The sequence below is a fragment of the Sturnus vulgaris genome, chromosome 3 (assembly GCF_052056855.1).
Source record: "Sturnus vulgaris isolate bStuVul1 chromosome 3, bStuVul1.hap1, whole genome shotgun sequence".
Lineage (NCBI taxonomy): Eukaryota > Metazoa > Chordata > Aves > Passeriformes > Sturnidae > Sturnus > Sturnus vulgaris.
In genome coordinates this window covers 98,843,145-98,861,575 of record NC_142245.1, presented here as the reverse complement: position 1 = coordinate 98,861,575, position 18,431 = coordinate 98,843,145, and the positions used below count along the sequence as shown (strand labels likewise).

General features: G+C 38.8%; 1 protein-coding gene across 4 annotated transcripts in view; it reads right to left on the bottom strand.

The window, feature by feature from the left end:
* RNF144A (ring finger protein 144A) overlaps window positions 1-18,431 on the bottom strand; it is a 59,656-nt gene that overhangs the window by 37,026 nt on the left and 4,199 nt on the right. For 2 of the 4 annotated variants that reach the window (XM_014883720.2, XM_014883721.2), the window contains exon 2: window positions 7,353-7,435. The exons of the other annotated variants lie outside the window; for them this stretch is intronic. The gene's annotated coding sequence lies outside the window, so the exon portion shown is untranslated. The remainder of the gene's footprint in view (window positions 1-7,352; window positions 7,436-18,431) is intronic. 4 annotated transcript variants of the gene reach the window in all.

Genomic DNA, 18,431 nt, shown 5'->3' with positions numbered 1-18,431 from the left:
GAGTACTCAGAATAGTCCTAAACAGTTTATTAACAGAAATCAACTCCAAATTCCTCTGAGGAAAAAAGATTGTCTTATGTTTGTATGGTGCATACTGCAGTGGGCCAGAGGTTACAGAAGTTTACATGAATACAAGCAAGCTGTAAGACAATTCAACTAATATCAATAGCCTTGGTGCTAAATTCTCTGCCTCAGAAAACGAGGAGCTGAATTTAGTGAACAACCATTTTCTGCACAGCCGCTTGCGCTTCAGGAAATATCCTGACATGGTATTTGTCTGAGCAGTCCTGATTCCTGTAGCTTCCATCTCTTTGTATGCAGCCCAAAAAAAGCAGACCAATCAAGTCAACATCAGAATAAAAAAGGAAAAAAAAAAAGGCTTTTTTCTTGAAAAAGTTATGACTAAAAGGCTGAATTAAAAAATGGTAGGCAAAGATACTCTACACTTCCCAGAGGTCAAGTGTACATTTCAGATAGTAGGAAACTTTCCAAGTTCAACTCATGCTTTCCCAAACCAAACAAGACACAAACCACAGAAGCCTGCCCTCTTTCCAGCTGCTGGGAAGATCACAGATGAGGTTGTTCATTATGGTCCCAACCAAGTAACATGGTACACACACCACCGCCCACCTCTTCAAACATACATCTCTATTTAAAGGGAATCCACTGCACTAAAAAATATATTGCATTTAAAGTTCTGTAGTTGTTACTTTTTCCTATTTACTTTAATGGTCATCATAGTGTTTTATGTTTGGGACATTGTGAAAAAACAGCCAGAGGTATGACATACCAGTCTAAAATAGACATTTAGAAAGGAATTGTTGTAGGGGTTTTAAACCAAACAGTGTGGATTACAACCCACTGTTTAAAATTAGGTTTTGTGGTTGGTTTTTATATATTCCTAGTAACAAACTCAATCTGATTACTCTTTTTTAGCTGAAGTTATCGTACCTAGCAATCTAGGAGGCCAATAATAGAAATTTCATTTTAAATATGGCTATTAATCTTTCTAAACATAGTCTGCTATATGACTGAGCTGTGTCACAGGCCTTAAGTCATTCTCTAAGTTTTGTTGGGGTTTTGTTTTTTGATTGAAGGACAGTAAATGCTTGACTAGGACTTAAAAGTTTAACATGTTATTGGGATTAAATAGTTTGTCAATATTAAAACTACATAGAAAAAAAAAAAAAAAGAGCTTTCAGGAAGGAACTAAACCGGGAACATCTTTTAATTCCTATTGAATGTTTAATGACAAGAACCCACCACCAAAGAACAACTGTTTAACCATCAAAGGTATCCTACATTTTTTTGCTAAAATTCTTGGGTAACCTACATTGTCTATTAACAGAGTACTTTGTCCTAGTTAATTGGCAAAGGCAGCTCTTGAGTTTCATTCCAAAAGGAAACCAATTAAACAGATTCAAGAGCAAAGCAGTGCTACTCTAAAAACAAAGAGGGAGTAGCACAGCAGCTGGCTGCTGCTTCTCCAAAAGAGTTGGAACAAGCCATTCATTTAAAAATTGGAGACACAAAGCAGTGCATCTCCTTTATACTGGTTTATACATACAGACGGGAGCAAGAGCATCACAACTTGAACCAAGGTGCTTGGTGGGCTTCAGAACTCAGCTGGGAAAGGCTAGAGCAGAGCAGCGTAGGAAGACTCTATAATGTAACAGAGTAAATTCAGGGTTTTTTTCAGTCACACCGAACTCTGTTCTAGATGGAGAACAGGGAAGATGTAGCATCAGACATAGAGGAGCAGCTGTAAGCCAAGGCAGTGCTACATAAACTCGAAACCTGTGAAGTCTGACAGCTGAAGTCATGCAGTTGAGTTAAAGGGGAGCTTGGGAATATGACTGACAAAACAACTAAGTAAGTAACTACCAGCATATTCATAATCTCTCTGTACTTAAAAAGAACAAAAAAGCCCAAACCCTACTAAACAAGGCCCATGGGAGACAGCGAAAATGAGAAGGATGTGTAGACCAAGAATCATCCAAATAACAGATTTAAAAGCATATAAAAGCAAAAGCTGACCACATGGGGATTCTAACCATGTGGTTGTTAGAAATTACTAAAAGTAACCAACCATTTGTAAAAATAGCTTATAAATATTTTAAAAGTATAAAAATAATTGAAGCACTATAAAAGGAACCAATTATGGACACATAAATGGCACTAGAGTAAGAATTCAGAGTGCTGGCTAGAGACCTCTCTACCCAGGTTTTGAACAGCAATACTTGGGCACAACTTTAATACTGAGCAACAAACTGAGCTTAACTTCTAACCATAGATCTGAATCACCTAACCTGGCAATAATGCTAGCTAGGATGCTATAATACCTGCTAGTGACCTGAAATAACCAGAAGGTCTGGGTTCTTGCAAAGACAGCAGTGGTCAAAGAATTAGCAGATGGAAAAAGCAGGCAAACTGGTATGTAGTGCATAAAACAATATAATTATCCTGTGACAAAGACAGTTTGTGCTCTCTCCTGCCTTCCCTAGTAATACTCAAAATGAAATGTTTTCTTCTGTGGAGAATGGTTTTGCTGTTTGGTTAAAGAAAGCAGTGTTGAAAAGTAGCTGTTGGGCTTGGAACAGCAAGCACTGAGGTTTGAGAGAGCTCCCAAGCTGGGAGAAGTTCTCTCCAGAGCCCCTGAGAAAACCAGCTTGCTTGTACAGCTCAGCTTAGGCCTGAGAGTCCAGTCACCAATCTGCTTTCTCCCCAGCCCTGAGCTCAAGGCTCGACAAAAATGGGAACCAGCACCTCAATTTATAAGACATTAAAAGGACTGTTGAATAATATGGCAAGCTGTAAATCAGCCTTTTACCATGACAGAAAAGGAAAGGGCTGAAATAGGCAGTTTCCCTCTGTGAGATCCTGATCTCTCTAGCAGCTTCATTGCCATTGGCAGTTGTTACTCTGCAGTGTTACTTCAAGCCAACCTGTAAGTTTTGTAGAAAAGTGAAACTGGATTGAGTCATGCAAAATGCAAGCCAGAAGAAAGCAGAAGAACTGAATTTGTAACCGCTGGGGATGGGAGGAAGATTTAGTAACACTGACATGACAGGAAACACAGAAAGAGCTACCAGTCCTTGTTAGGATCAATGTATTACCAGGAGAACAGAAGACTGATCAGAGAAAATTAGAGTATCTGAATCTAGGGACGAGAAAATTTCTCAAGTACTGCTATAATGAAGTTGTGCATATTGCATTAAAAAAAATAGAAAAAGTGGAAGAAATCTTGTGAAAGCTTAGGAACTGACTGCTATGCAGCAATGAGATTCTTTTGCACAAGACAAAAAATTGCTGCAAGGTGTGCAGTAGTTGCTTAACTTTATAAAGGTCAAAATACACAACAGCAGACAAGTGTCTTAACTTGTACCTCTTTCCCTGCTTTATACATTGCCAGTACATTCCAGCACATTTAATACTGTGTACATTTGCAGTAATCAGTGTCCTCTATTTCCTTTCTCACATGCTGAGCTGGAGAAAATGAACCATCCCCAACTCCCCTAACTCCTGAAATCCCCTCTCAACAGAAAGGTGACCAATTTTACAGAATTGGAACAAATTACAAAAAGCGAATATCACATACATATAGCATCTGTATAAAAAGTAAACATTGACAGCCAGACTTAGTTCTACAAACTTCAAAAGAGGTGAGAAATAATTCCTAATCAGGTTTTGGTATATGGTACAATGCCAAAACATTTGTATGTTAGAAGCTAACACTGGTTTAAAAAAAAAAACAAAAACAGCCTGCGACAACAAAAGTACAAAACATTAAAAAACCGAAAAACCTCCAACATTTGAAACAAAGCCTCAGAAATGCAATCTACAGCTATTTATTTCAATAGGATGCTAAGTTCTTCTGCAGCACCAGAGGGACATTCAAAACTAAGAATTAAAAACCATCAATTGAGAAGGCCATGCCTGGTCAGAACCACTTCCATGTTGATCTGAGCTAGCCACAGATCCAAACATATAAACAGGTATATACTAGCTATATACAGCTAGCCCTGTACCCAAACCAGGTAAATAAAGAAATGCAGACGGCTTTAGAATGAGCAGAGATCATTTACTTTTAAAAATTTTGCATACTGATAAATATTTCCCACCTTCAAAACCTTCTTTATTAGTGAGGAAGAATTTTTGTGACTAAAGCAAAAAAATACATTTAGTTTTGCATTTTGTTTCATGAACTATAATTAAAAATAAATTTTACTTTGTGGCTGAAATCACAGAATGAGTTTGTCACCTCCACAATTCAATTCTTTCTTCCTGTGACAGGCTGAAGAAACACTGACTTTTGTAGACAGGTCTTTATTAAATTTTATTTTAGTTACTAATTTCTTACATTGGACTGAGCCAAGCTGTGCCTTTGGCTACTGCTATAAGAAAACATGATTATGATGATAATAATTCAAATTATTACTGTATCACTAGATCTTGATCACCCACTTGTCACTAAATTATGGTAAAATGATACAGTTTATATAGGTCTCAACTGCCATTAAGGTTACAGACAGCTACTTAGAAAACATCTTTATCTGAAGCAAAGCCAAAATATTTTGATTGTTTCCTTCCACAGTGAAATGAAACATTAGAACTATTTTGAGGTTATAAACAACGAGACAAATTACCAACTCCAATAGAAAATCTGACAATTTCAAGCCAACACTAGATCATTAGAGAAGAATTTTGCATTTTACTGGCAAACTCTGACTTTCCCCATCTGCTCCCTTCTCTCCCTACTAATGAGCAGGAGCAAGCTATGAAAGTATGTCTAAAGATGACAAGAGCACAAGCCTCTCTAGATGCTTAGGAAAGATCAATGAGCTGTCCCCTTGTGTTCACTATCACACAGACAAGAGTGGCAGGATCTTGTCTGCCAGACAAGGAAAATCAGAGGGCAATGCTTCTCTGCTTTGTATTAATCATCTGAGCTATGTATGGTATGTTCTTGTTCTTTACACAAATATCTCATGATCATCTGTATGCCACAAATATTTTCCAATACAGATCTCTGCCAGGACATGCTCCACTTCAGTAATCCCTTAGAGCCATTTCAGTGAAATAGGGTTGGAAGGCAGCAGAAAAATTCAATAACTCAAGGCACATTTTAACTGTGTATGTTCACAAGGTGTCAGAGCTGCCCTCACACTGATCAAAGGCCAGGGAAAGATCATAGAAATTCACAGTTGTTTGACTTTTCCAGAACTTCTCACACTCAACTTAGGTTTCCACTTGTTTAAGAAAATGAAAAAAAGACTGACCAGTTATGCATGCTTTTCCAAGACAATGGTCACAACTCCTGCGAGTATGTTACACTTTTTTTTTCCTCTCACGTTTCAGAAAATGAGATACAGTGCCTGAAGAAGTTGGGAGGATCATTAGAGGCACCTCAGCAGAAAACGAAACAAACAGTAAGGTGAGAACAGAACAAGCTGCACTGCTGAAAGAACACAGTGGTGAACGGGTGCAGAGGCAGAACTATGCCTGAAGACATGGGACTCTTCAGGAGAGGGATGGAGAGCTGGGGGAAGGGAGAGAGAGGCTGAAGGATCTTGGCTCATTTAGCTTCCCACATGGCGATCAAGAAGATCCACAGTCACTCCCTGAATATCTACGATGCAGGGTAAAGTACATCATCACATGGGAGAGGAACTATTTCAAGAAATCATTGACTCCAAGGACAGATGTATAAACTTGCCATTTCCCACTTCTTATAAGGATTTTCTTCAAGTTTCTAAGTATCAGGAAGAAACGATGTTTCTAGCAGAGATTTCTAAAAGTAGCAAAAATGCTGATTACTTGTAAACTGAAAGTTTATAAAAGGAATTAACTAAAGCACTGTGAGGGACAACCCCCCCCCCCCCCCCCTTTCTGCTACTTTGTATTTATATTTTAAGTAAACTAGTTAAATTAAAGAAGAAAACAATAAAACTGTAGATTTTTTTAACCTCAACTTTTTTTTTAAGCGAGAGTATGAATGACAGTATCAGACATTTTGGTTTTAAAATAAATGTTATGTCTCTTCTTTCCCCCCTCCCATTTAGATTTTCTGCTTTTAAAAAATGTGAAAATATAGACTTTTCCACTTAGTACTAAAAATGGAGCAGAAAAAAAATCCAAAAGATATTTCAACTACTTATATAATTAAGTACTTCTTTATATTAAGATATATTACTCAAGCAGAGCATATAGATCATTACTTTAAATCTTCAATACTTAAATATAAGCCAATGAGGGTATGTTTATATTTTCAATAGAGGCTTTTCCTGCAGTCAAAAGGAGTCAAGTAAGAACATAATTTCATTTTGATAACTAAAACAAAAACATCAGTTTCAAAGAAAAGGAGAGAAAAACTGAACAATCTGCTAGTCCATGTGTGCAAAAGCAGCATTGCTTGGAAAAATGTAAAGCTACCAACAGCAGATCACAAGCTCAGGCAAATAAAAACCTAAAAATGCTATTTTTTCTGCATATAGCCATATATTAGAGCAAGTACAATGCAGAACTTGCAGTTCTAGTGATATTCGCAGGATGACCTTTTCCAAACCACAGAGAAACAGACACGTTTTCATTATTTAAATACAAGTTCTGCTGCCTCCTAAAAGATGTGAAGATAAATATGTGCTATGTTTTTTGTTTGATAGGAGATACATTTACAAATTATATCAATAATTTGCTATGGAGTACATATAAAACTGCTGCTATCTCAAAAAGGAAATCACTTCATTATGTCACTCCCTTATTTGAAGTATGAAGTATATGGAACATATAGAGTACATGGGAAATGGAACTATTAAATCAAAAACCATATATGAAAGAACAACAGGCTCTACTACAGAAATTAAGATATAGTTTTATGTGTTTTATATGCATGTGTATATATATGCACATATATATGTTATGTACAGATTTAAAAATAAAAGCCTAGTGAGCCCATTTTAGGTGGTAGTATTAAACTGTGCTTTGAGGATTGCCATCAAACAAGTCTCTGTGACTTGGATTTTGCCAGGAAGCTAATTAGAACACACATTTGCTTGTTCTCCTACTTTTTTTGGTAAATGAACCAACCCTTTTCATGTTAGAGTTCCGTAATTAAAAGCAAACTTTAACAAATTCCCTCCTCTTATACTACCCCAGGCTATGCGGTTTCCACTTTTATGGGGAACCACATAAAAAGGGCAATTCCAAAGACTGTAAAACCCATCTCTCAGGAGTATTTTTCCCCTCCCACAGCTTCTGTTGGCATCAGAGTCCTATAAAAGTGTGGCTGCATTGAAAATTGCATCTGTCTGTGCCCCAGCCAATTGTTATCAAGACAGGCAAGGCAAACCTACCACAACAATCTCTCCTTTGTCAGTCACAGGAATCCCATGAGAAAACACCAATCAGTCTACGATTTTGGTAGTGTCAGACAAGCCTGAAAGACAAAGGTAAGTGTTACACTTTATTTCAACTGACCGTATACAATCAGAACTAAGAGTTCCATTTTGCCAAGCAGCTTTTCCAAGTGTGTGATAGCACAGTCTTAGCAGACAAAATTTTGTGGCGGATTTGGCAGTGCTGAGTTAAGAGTTGGACTTGATGATCTTAGAGGTCTTTTTCAACTAAACAATTTTATGATTCTGTGAGTTCAGAAAACAGCGATTGGCAGGAGTCCTACTTTCACTGCAAGCTATTTCCCATTTTTCAGATTTATCCAATAGTGTTTTTTCTCAGAAATAAACTATCCAATAGGCTTTTTTTTCAGAAATAAATCATCAGCTGAGCTCCTTTCCAACAAATACTCATAAAACTTCTTTACTCAAACTGAGATTTTAAACATAAGACCTGTCTTTTGTTACCAAATATAACAAAAAATGCAGCTCAGAATAAGTTAATAGCCAAACACACAAAATTCTCATCTTCCTTGTTCATCTTAAGTTTTAAACAACATGCTATTTAAAAATATTTGTAATTATTGAAGTATGCCTTAACATTTAAAACTCCTAAAAATAAGCATTTAATTCTTGCAATATTCTCATCCTCCACTGATTTCCATTTAGAGGGAGATGTGATATGGGAAAAATATCTACCATACTTCTAGAAAAAACAAACAGTAATTACTGTTACTCAGGCAACCAATGCTCAAAAAATGCTCAGATATATGTACTCCAAAATTCTAAGCTACTGATCAGTAATTCAGCCAACAGCTGTGTCACCAAAACAAGGTTCCTTCCTCACTTCTATATCTTCACTTCAACCTTCCTCTCCTACTTCTTTAAAACACATCTTGCTTGAAAACTAGGAAAACTGACAAAAATAGTTATTGCCCTCTTCCTAAATTACCTTGACCTTTCAGGAGGAAAATCAAAATCTATTTTCATTATGGTGTTTCTACTTAGAAGAAAACTGCTTCCTGTACCTTGGGGTCAGAAGGTTCATGAGATGTATAAGATGTTAACCTGAACACCATAAATTATTACATATTTTCCAAGTATCTCGACAGCAAGATCCACAGCTTTTACATGGATAAAAAATACTGCCTGGGCATACAACCTGCCTTGGGCTGGATACCTCGAGAGATTCGCCACTTTCTCTAATGGCAGGAAGGGCAATTTATTGATTTGAAGAGCTGCAGCTGTCCACCTTTCCATTTAGCTCTTCAGACAGTGCTACTAGTTACACTTATCACTCTCTAAATAGGAGGAAGAAAATAAATTTAAGAAGGAAAGTAAAAGAAGAGCGTACGCACTATGTCTTGTTAAGGCAGCTAAGATGTTCAGTCTCTTGTACAGTCAGGGTATGGTTAGTGTTTAAGCTGCTTTCAAACTCATTTCCTAAAGCTCTACCACAGATGTTTTTCATCTCTTCTGCCAGCTCTCCTCCTTTTTAGAACACAACTTGTCCTAGACCAGCACTCTGTCATTGCATCAGCTTCATCTGACTTATGCATCTCCTAATCTCTTTCTTCCTCTTAAAACCTTGCCCTTGCCAGCACCTCACTCAGCACTTTACTAACCTCTTTCCTGGGGCCCTCCCACTTCTATCTTGCAAAGGCAGGAGGGATCCTGAGGAAACAAACCGTTCTTTATCAGCAGTGTTTGTCACTCCTCCTGCTTGCTCCTGGGCAATCTCTTCCGACCACAAAAATTCAATTTATCCTCTTCACAGAAGGACCTCACAGATTTACCTCCTACTCCAAGTCTTTCTCTCCTTATCCAAACTGGAAATTTCAGCCTTGCTCGCTGACATTTCCTTGGAGTTATCCAGCCATTAGGTTAAGCTCTACACAAATGGACAAACCACTTACCTCCCCTCCCATACAAACTTTCCCAAGAGGCTCTTAATTAGCCTGCATCCTGACCCCTAAATAGTCAGCCTGCAAACTGATCATTATATTCAACAAGAAGCTGCATGTCTAAAACCTGTAGAAAGAACATGCAAATAATGTACATAAAATGCAGTCTTTTTTCTGATCTCTGAGACAACTAAAATGGTTATCCTAGTACTCAAGATCTTCCTCCTTTTCTCATGCTTCAACCAAGTGAATCCAACTTCAAGAATTTCTGAAAGGACATAAGCAATGGTCATTTCCTGCACATGCCACTGGGCTATTTTAACACTTTTATTGCTATTTAATTCATGTAAATTCCCCCCTCCAAACTCTTTTCCCATAGTTTTAATCACTTTCTCAGTCTATTTTCTCTTGATCATTTTTACTAGTGTTTTATCCTCCATCAGCTACAAAGTAGTTTATGTCACAAAGATGACCCAACTAATCAATCTATTCAACATTTTTAGACATTTGTCTTTGGATGAGATGAAGCCTGTATTAAAATTATCTGGACAGGAATCCAGTAACTGTTAATAAAAATGCAGGTGGAAAAATAAAAAAACAGCTGCTCACACTCCACCCTTTCCATATTAAATCACTTCCAGGAATTTTTTCATCACTAATTATTGTGGCTCTTTCCATACCTCCTGAAGGTTTTCAAAAGACCTTTAAAGATGTAAAAACTATGATCAGATACAACATTTGAGAGCTATTCCCATTAGTAACACCTCCACCATGCCAGGAAAAAGACACCTATTTTATAAATCACATCAACCAAGGATTAAATTAGCCCTCTCTTCTCTTCCTATAATGGTGCATTGACACCTTAAGAGTTCTGTATCCAGCTTGATCCCTCCACTTTTGCAGAGCTGCTGTTTTCCAGGATGCAGTCCCTCAAGTTTCGTCTGGAAAACTTTTCACCAAGAAATCTGAACAGCCACATCCTGTACACATACCTTTGGTTTTACTCATCAAAAAGAAATAAATCATTCTTTGTGGCTACTTACTTATTACAATTTGGCAAAGAGCATAATTTCATGCTTTTTTTTTTAAGCTTCTGTCTTAGAAATGAAAACGTTAAACAGTGTCTTATCTAGGCCCAGTCCTGGAACATCTTGATTCTCAGTTTGTTTCCCACAGATACCTATCTACTTGTTTAGATTTTACAGTCGACTGCTGCTCCATTCACCTGACAGGCTTTTGCTGATGTGCTATACTGGTTTTCCAAACAAGAAAGCTGTATTGTACAGAGCCACAAGCTGACATGCAGAAGAATTAGGTAATCTGTGTCAGTCTCAGCACAAGACCAGTTGCAGATGTGGAAAGAAAGGCTGTGGGATCCACTCTATATTTGTGTGACAGCCCATCATCTGGTTTTTTTATCAGCCAAGAGTAGCCAGAAGGCACAAATGGCCATGAACTCATCTCTCTCCACTTCATCCTGTCAGAGCTTATGATGCAGCTCACAGCCTGGCAGCCACAGGGTCCAAGGACAAACGCTAAAGGGCACATGGGAAAGAGGATGAGGTTTGACAGGTTATATGCACAAGAAGGAATTTCAGCTTTGGATTCTCACTTTACTTACAGTGGTGACAGCTTGTGATTATGCAAAACATGTACTCACCAGCCTCCTTAGCTTTGTCAGGAGACAGCATTTCATGCAGTCCTACACTGTCAGCCCTACTCACAGGGGGAAGGGACACGGGGTGAAAGATGAGATCCCTCAGCACTGCCAGCTCCTGCAGCAGCCAGGGGCACAACACACTGGTCAAAGGGAAATTCTGCTGTGCCAGGTACAGGCCACAAACTAACTGAAGTCCTGTACCAAGGAGACACAGAATTACATCCTGCAAACTTAAGCAAAATTTAAGTGCACAGCTTAAAGTAGAGAGAAGCACTTATGAGCTCTGGGTAAAACTCCTTGCTGCACAGTACCAGCTTAAGTATGCTGTTGCTCAAGCCAGGAGATGAGATTGCCATGCATTCCCTGAAGCAGAGTAGGAAGCTACCCACCTGCCACAGTCCTTCCCCTCCTTCCCTCTGATTTACATATCCCACACCATTTTCCCTTGGCAAATGCTATTCAGGTTACCATGGCTGAACAGCTATTTGACTGACTGGTTCCCAACAGTGAAGTGCTTTTCATCAGATTAGATGTAAGGAGCCCTTTAAAGGCTTTTTAGAGAAAGCAGCTACATGATTTCATGAAGACAGGAAAGCTCAAAGCACAGTGATAAAAGGCATTCTAATAGATCCATTCACACTAATACAGGAGATACTGTGTGCTGAAAACAGCGAAATATAATACATTTCTAGCATGATAGGCCAGAAGATTTAATTGCTAGCTTTGCTTTGAACCTGACAGCTATTACTACTCTACTAACTCTTGGATGCACTTCTAAAGAAGCTTTGTCATTTCAGAGTTTTAAGAAGAGACGGTTGGATTTAACTATCAGGTTTATTATAATATATATAATAGAAAAGCATACAGAATTAAGTCTTTGTGAGAAGTCAATTCCCCACCACATACACACCTGCTTATTGAAAAGCTGGAATGGAAAATGTCATCCCTGTATTTATTTTTCCCCTCCAATGAAGAACAAACAATCAAAACCTACAGTTAAAATAATAAAATCACGATTTCATATTCATTTTACCAGATGAGCTTTTCTAAGCCTTCCAGAAGATCCCCAAATGCAGTAAAGTTGATTAAATATTGTATATTTTCATATAGAAAGGTAGAGGAAGGCATATGACACCATTTCAAAAAATAATATAATCGTGTAGGGAAAAAAAAAATATTTTTTCCACATGGCTAGTCTAATTTGCTAGGGAGAAATACTAAAATATTTTGAGCACAATTGGGATCTGAGTGTGGTGTAAAAGCAGTTTAAGTTTTTCAACTTTCTCATAATTGTATGAGAACATATGCTCATTTTTAATTCCTTCATTTGCAAATATTTTTAAAGTTATTGTTCACTAACAAGTACTAGAGAGAAATTAAACTAAGGAAGGGGTAAAGGTTCAGTCTTACCCAGAAATCAAATCAACACAGACTTAACCTGATGTCATTTTGTCAGTCAATCTCAAATGGACCAAAGAAGTTGCCCATGCCCTCAGATACATTGAAACACACAAGGTATTGGACTGAAAGAAAAAAAGGAAATACTCTTTCATTTTGAAGACCCTAGATTCACATTACCTTCTCCTTGAAACTTGACCCCTACAGGAGATGGGCTGGGTGAAGAGAAACACACCAGGCAACTCCTTTCACGCTTCCAAGTGGCCACGCAACATACAAAGAGGCACAGATGTGAACTGAGGTACAACTGCATCCTGCACAGGCTAAGCCAGACGGACTGACTTGGCAATGGCTCCATCACTGCAAATGGCAGTGAGCTGCACAGCCAAAATAAAGGCAAAACAGGAGGCAAGAAGAAATTAATATAATGGCATCATCCCAAAGCATATGCTCCCTGTAACCCTGGAACTTCTGAGGATAGTCTCCCTATGCCTGCTGGATGAGAGCTGTCTCAAGGTGACTATCAGTACTCTTCTATATCTTGTGCCATATCAGACTACCCAAAGGTACTCTATCAGTTAAGAGAGGACTATGGCTCTTGGATGGAAAAGGGAATTACATATACAAATTGTCTTCCGTTTTCTGCCTCAAGTTTCCCATGGAGACTCAAAACGAATTCAACTAACCACACATAGGAGAATACAGGGACAGCGTGTGAAAAGAGGGAAAAGATCCAAACAGGAATTGTCATGAAGGAAAATACAGCTCCACATACAGAGCATACAATCCCTTCCCTGTGTGCTCATTTATGACAAGGCACGCAGTGCTGCAATTCACAACATCACAGTGGCCAAAGGCCCACTCAACCTGGCTGCCTCCATGGCTAACACCAGACAACCCTCTGAGAGGATTCTAGAATAACTCACATCTTTCCCATCACACAGCACTGCTCATTGTGGGCACATGAAGCCTTCACACATTAAGAGTTCATACAGCTTAAGTTGTACCATCAGATGCTCAACGTTTGTTCATTTTGGGACTGCCCCAAAGCTACTCTTTGTATCTGGATACTTTGCATATGTGGTACTTCCCTGGAATAGATGACGTCTACAAAAGTATACTGAATTGACAGGAAAACCACTGTATTTACATTGTTTTCTGAAGAGTTCCTGTTTTTTTTCTTTGACAGTTTCATTGTACTCCTTAACTGTTAACATCCAAAGATAATGTCAACATTCAAATCTAGCAAATATTTTTGGAAATAATTTATGCAAAGTATCCCTGTTTCAAAATAGCCTCATTTCCTTATTTCCATGTACTGAATGGCTGCTGAGTAGGAAGAAGAATATGTAGCAGAAGAAACTGGAGGAGGCTTTTTGTATTATTATTATGAAAAGTAACTTGTTTTAAAGAAATATGGAAACAGTATATTCAGGAAAAAAAGTTTTCTGCTAAATGAGAGAATCTTTTCTGATCCCTGCAGACTTTCCATCACTGTAGGTATGTAATCGTTTTAAATGTCAGGAGTCATCTTAATTAAGGAGAAAGTCAATTTGGCACTTAGACGCCCTAAGAACATAATGATGCAATCACAGAAGGTCTGTTACAAAGCCCTTTTAAGCATTCAATAAATGCATTAAAACATGATATGCTTTATCTGATGCACATATTCAAAAATGAAGTGTCTGCATAAAATAGGAACACAAGTCTTTAAAATTATTCTTTATTTTGTTGTTACAACATTAACTGTTTTCAGGTAGCGAAGTTCTACAATTTTTCACTGAAGTAAAAAAATCAAAGCCTGATGAATGTCTGAGAACAATCCCATTCAGTAAACTCTGATTTTCTCCTACTCAAGCACTGAAACAGTTGGATAGCAAACACAAAGACCTTAGCTAATATGAAGTACCTAAACTCAGGTCTACAGCTCCCACAAAGAGCATTTCCTACACATTTCTAGGATGACCCATTTGCTGATGGTCACATACTAACCCACTGCAGCCTTCCAGCAATTTTGAAGAGCTCAGATACATACTGTCATTAATTTAATTTGGTTTGCTTTAAGTCTCTTTGACTCTAAAGATATTATGTTTTAAGAGAATGATTTCCTCTCTGTTGGGGGTTGAATTTTTCCCATTGTTATGCTAAGTATTTGTGGCTACACCTTAGCAGCAAGTTTTCTCTCGAAGGGGGGTGGGGGATAGGGGGACACCGGACAAGGAAAGGTGGGACAGGGGTCTGGGCTCTTGCTCTCGCTTGGCTCGTGGAGTGAAAGGAGGACGGCCCGTGCTCCCATCCAGCATCTTCCCCGCCATCCCAGCGCCGAGATCCACGTTCCCTGCCGTCGAACATCGCTCTGCTGCTCTCCCACTTCATCCTACGACCTCCGGACACTGCCGAGCACCACGACCGACACCGTGAGGGGGGAGCGGCTCCTCCATCCCTCTCAGCCCTGGGCGCTGCCGCCATCACCCAGCGCCTTCAGCTGCGCGGGGCCTGCCCTGCCCACAGCACCGGGAACTGAGCGCAGGGACAGGGCCTTGGCCAAAGGGGCTGGAACTGAGCTACACTGCTCTGGTTTGTTGTCAATTTTTATAGCTATTGTTGTTTCTGCTGTTTTGCCTTGTTAGATATCAGTAAAGAACTGTTATTGCTATCCCCATATCTTCTACCTGAAAGCCTCCGATTTGAAACTATAATAATTAGAAGGGAAGGGGTTGCACTCTGCATCTCAGGAAAGGGGTTCTTGCCTTTCCTTAGCAAAATACCTGTCTTTCAAACCGAGACACTCTCTTTCCTGTAAAGCTCCAGATAGTGCAAATTCTTCATAACCAGTAGGGCTGGATAAGTCCCTCGTTAAGGCAAAAACACAAACTCCCTTGGTATTGAGAAAACAAGTGGATTTTCACATTAGTTGAGGTGATTTTGATAGGACATCCTTATGTGCATATATTGTTTTACCCTGGAACTCTCCAGGTTACAGTTTTAGTAACATCCTGTCCAGCAAAGCACAAAAACTGTTTTGTTTTGAAGGGGTTTTTGTGGGTTTTTTTATTCCCCTCCAAAAATAGCACCATCTTTGCCCTTCCATAGTTCATGATCAGAATTTGTTGATAGCAGAGTGAAAATACACTGTTATTTCAATGAAAAGGATGGGTTCAGTCTAATGGGGTAAAAAATGAAGCTGCAGAAGATACTTAAGGCAAAAGGGAAAAAGCAGAGATCCTCACTGCCCTTGCAGCAATCCCTCCCGAAACTGCCACTAGCAGCAGTGTTGCCAGCCAGCAAAATGGTACATCACTATTATTAGAACAATGAAGGGGCACAATAGTTTGACTCTTCCTTATATTGGCAGCTGTGGTGAATCATCCCATCCAAAAGCAAAATCCCAAACAAAATCAAACCAAAGAAACTCCAAAAAACCCCATGCAGACCTTTCAGAGAAGACAGAGCAAAACAGTAAACTTTCCAAGAAAGAGCAGCCCCTGAAAATACATTTATCTGTAACTATAAGAAAGCTTCACCGCAGTAGTCTAAATTGAAAAGCAGGGAACACAAATGATATTTCATTCAAATCTGTGAACTTCAGCTTTCTAAGCAGCTAATGGAAATGTGATGTGACTGATGCAAATATTTAGCACTAACTGACAGTTTGCTAAAAAGACTATCACATTCTTTGGATTCATGAGTTGTCTATGAATTTGTTGTACCTTGATTTTTGACTAAATATGTAACATGAACTGAAGTTAGAATTACCCTGCTGCTCCCTCCGAAGTGAGATTTTATTTTTAAGCCAATGGCAAGCTAGAACAAAAGAGAATAGAAGACAGAGAAGTGGCTCATCACACTCCTAAGTTATTCTACAGATGCAAAGGGGTTAAGACAGTAAAACCACTAAGAACTATTGTTTCACCCTCAATAAAAGCCAATGGTAAAACCTTTGAATGGATTTTCAGACATAAATCCATGCAAAGCAAACGGCCAATGCTGCTGCTCCAGTGGGACATCACATCATGCAAGAAAGGGTGACATGAGGTTACATATTGTGAACACCACCACAGCTGATGCCCAGTGACAGCAGTAGTTTGATGGAGCCAAGCTGTATGCTTCAACAAGCAGCAGAGGTGAAAAACTACAGTGGAGAGAAGGATGAACTCACACTGCAGAGAATGGCTCCCTCAGAGCCACAAGGATCCAAAGAACAGGGCACAACCAAACACACAGAGCAGAGCCAACAACAGCATAGAGAGGTGCCAGGGTCAGCAGCACTGCTTCGAGCAAGCTTCACACAGCACCAATTCTTCCAGCACAACCTTCCCCAAGGCCAGGGACTGTCATATCACATGCTAAAGAGAAACAAACAAGCTTGTAGCCTTGAGATAAAGTTACACTCTGCAGGTGCATATGATGGATGAGCATCCATAAACTTTGAAGGTTTTTAAGTGCTTACCATCAGAACTACAGATAATACATACTGCACCCTTAATAAATGGTTGACTTGAGCTCCTGTAGCAACTACGAGGTTCACCACCATGTTGTGCTTAACCTGCATCGGTTTCACTTCTCAGTGCTTAACAGGAAGAGACGACTGCTCCGTTTTACCTGAGCACAAAGCTTACAACCTCAGCTTGGTGTTTGGAGCAAACCAGAGCCCAGCAGGCTCCAAGTGTGGTTCTGAGGATCAACGACACCAAACAACAAGACGGAATAACCATCAACAGCCCATTCGAGCTGGCACGTGCATCCTACAGCTGTGACTGTGGTTATCCTACCTCTCACAGCTTTCCAGCGACAGTGAGATCTAATGAATACTGTCACATCTTTGATAGAAAGCTAGACACACACACAACTAAGAAACAGTAACTAACACCAGCAAAACCTGGTGATTTGAAGTAAAGAGAAATCACCAGTAAACCCTTCAAAATATGTCAAATACCAGAAGTACAAAGAAAAACACCGGAAAGCTCTAATAAAAGTTAGGACTTTGTTTGGTAGGTTTTTTTAAAATTTAAATATGGTCTGCCTTTCCACAAATCTAACATACCTTATACACCCTCAAAATGTATATTTTGGTCAGCACTTTTTGCACAAAAGAACAGACAGTACACATCAAAGGTAAAAGTAATGCATAATTAATCTAAGAAAGTAGGTGTAGGTGTTTTCTCCTCTAGGCTCCAACTGTATGACAGGAAATACATTATTCATGAAGGAAGATGATGGTACAACATTAATCAAGTCAGCATGACAAGACAAACAAAGACCACAAGATGTATTCAACAGATAGTGGTGTGCAAAAGTGATCAGCTAACTGAAAGGTTCACACAGAGTCTGTTTACAGAAAACAAAAACTGAGGAGAAATACAGAAATAAGACTGAACTGTTTCAGTTTGCATCCTATTAAGTCTTGTTGGGAACAAACTTTATACAATACAACTACAAATAAAGTTTACGTGTATCTAAAGAGCTGCTATTACAAAGCAAAATTACTAAAAGACAAGAGTTAAAATAGTTTAACAAACAGGAATTCACATAAGCAGGACACATATGAAGAACAATAATAAAATAAAAGCTTTCAAAAACCAATGAATCTTCCCTTTCTCATCATGCACTTTTTGCCATACTATAACGCTACTTGGGGCTAAAGACTAAACACTTCATATTCAAAACTGTTGTAAAAATAGTCTGAAATTAAGGAACAGAAAAATTTTAAACTGTCAAAAAATAAGAACCCAGTGTAAGCTAATTTCTAAGCAACTGAGCCAGTAAAGCCTAGTTTCCTAGGAAGGTGTGTCAAAGTTGCAGAAAGAGTTCAGACTTCAATGTGTCCTTCAAGCAGGCATCTTTCCATCTGCTGAGGCTACCTACTGCCAGAAAAGGTGTAGGTTTATTGGAGCCAAGCTACCATTGTCTCACAAATGCAACTGGAATTGCTCAAAAGGTTTAGAAATTAAGAGTAAGAGTGAAAGTCAAACGTTTACAGAGAGTTGCACACAACCTCTATTTTCTCAGAAAACCAAGCTAACTGCACGTAGCTTAGTCTTGAACTTGCAGTTTCTGTTACAAGACTGCACTGGAGAC